This window comes from Miscanthus floridulus, chromosome 13 (assembly GCF_019320115.1).
Source record: "Miscanthus floridulus cultivar M001 chromosome 13, ASM1932011v1, whole genome shotgun sequence".
NCBI classification, from domain to species: domain Eukaryota; kingdom Viridiplantae; phylum Streptophyta; class Magnoliopsida; order Poales; family Poaceae; genus Miscanthus; species Miscanthus floridulus.
In genome coordinates, this window is record NC_089592.1 from 8,819 (window position 1) to 10,396 (window position 1,578).

The window sequence follows — 1,578 nt, forward strand, 5'->3', positions numbered from 1 at the left end:
GACAATAGTCAATTTCTTGTTACAACATGATTCTACAGTTACAAGGAGGCATCATTTACCTTTGGGGGATGTCGGGCCAGCTTGAAGGCATGCTCGCTGTCGTTTAACCTGACGTAATTGGGATTGGCTAGGTTGAATAGCTCCCCAATCCTGGCCTTGACTTCTATCTTGTTGAGTGCCTCTTTCCTAGTCCTCGTTGGATCTACGCTACCTTAGTACTCGAAGCCAGGATGTACCCTCTTCTGGCAAGGCTAGATCCTTCGGCTGATGAAGTTACCGACCACACTTGGGCCATCTAGCCTTCCCCACGGGATCATCCCAAGTAGTTCTGCGATCTGCTCCAAGTTCTCAGGCTTCTCCAACCAGCTATTTTTCTTCTCTGGAATTAGCCCCACATCGCATAGGGTGATTGTGTTTGGCTCTTCACGGATGTAGAACCACTTCTTGTACCACTCATCCAGTGAGGTGTTCCAAGGGCAGTGCAAGTATTGGGCTTTCATACCATCATGCAGATTTAGGTAGACGCCTCCGGCTATCTTCGAGCCACCATTCCCTTTCTTCCACAGATAGAACAGGTGGCAAAAGAGGTCGAAATGGGGCTGGAAGCCACCATAGGCCTCGCAAAGATGGATGAAGGTGGAGACAAGAAGAATCGAGTTGGGATGCAGATTGCAAATCCCAATCTCATAATACAAGCAGAGACCCTGAAGGAAAGGGTGCACTAGAACCCCAAAACCCTATTTGAAGAAATCCTCGAACACCACAATATCACCTGGTTGTGGGTTGGGGATGCTTTCTCCTTCCGGCACACACCATCCTGTGAGCGCCTTGTTGTGAAGCACTCCCATGGCGATGAGGTCTTCAATGGTCTGCTCATTGCTCCTTGACTTCCACCACTCCTTTGCCATGACTCTGCCTTTCTTCTAGGTGTCTCTCTTCACCATTAATCTACCCTTGTTAAGGGAGTGGATGCGGTGGAGGGGGGATTGGTGATGATTTTTGGGGGAATAGGGTTCAGCAAGAGGAAGAAGAAGGTTGCGGTGGCGAATGACAATGGGGAATGGTATGAGTAACTTACTAGATCTACATTATAAATAACAAAGAGCTCCATCGTTTCATCTGCCCGAGATTATTGGGAGACATGCGCACGCGCCACAGATGGTTGTTCACACAACCTCGAGATCTATGCCAATAAATGCGCCCCTTCGTTACCAGTGTACATGCCTCTTCATTGATAGTGTAGGAGGGCCCACACTGACGCACCTCCATACAGGTGTCAATCGACTGTTTGCTAGAAAAGAGCAAGAAGACAGAGTGACGTACTATACCCGTCTACTTTTTTGACCAAACATGCCAAACTAGACTTGGTAGAGAAAGGAGATCAATAAATACACCAAATAATATACAAGTGGCGTTTGTATTTTCACTGCATGTCTTGTTCTCAAGGATGGATCAGACTACTACAATGCTCAGGGACTACCCAGACTAGGGCCATGCTCGGGGACTGCCCAGACCACGGCTATGCTCGTGGACTGCCAAGACCACTACCGTGCTCGGGGATTGCTCCAACCACCGCCG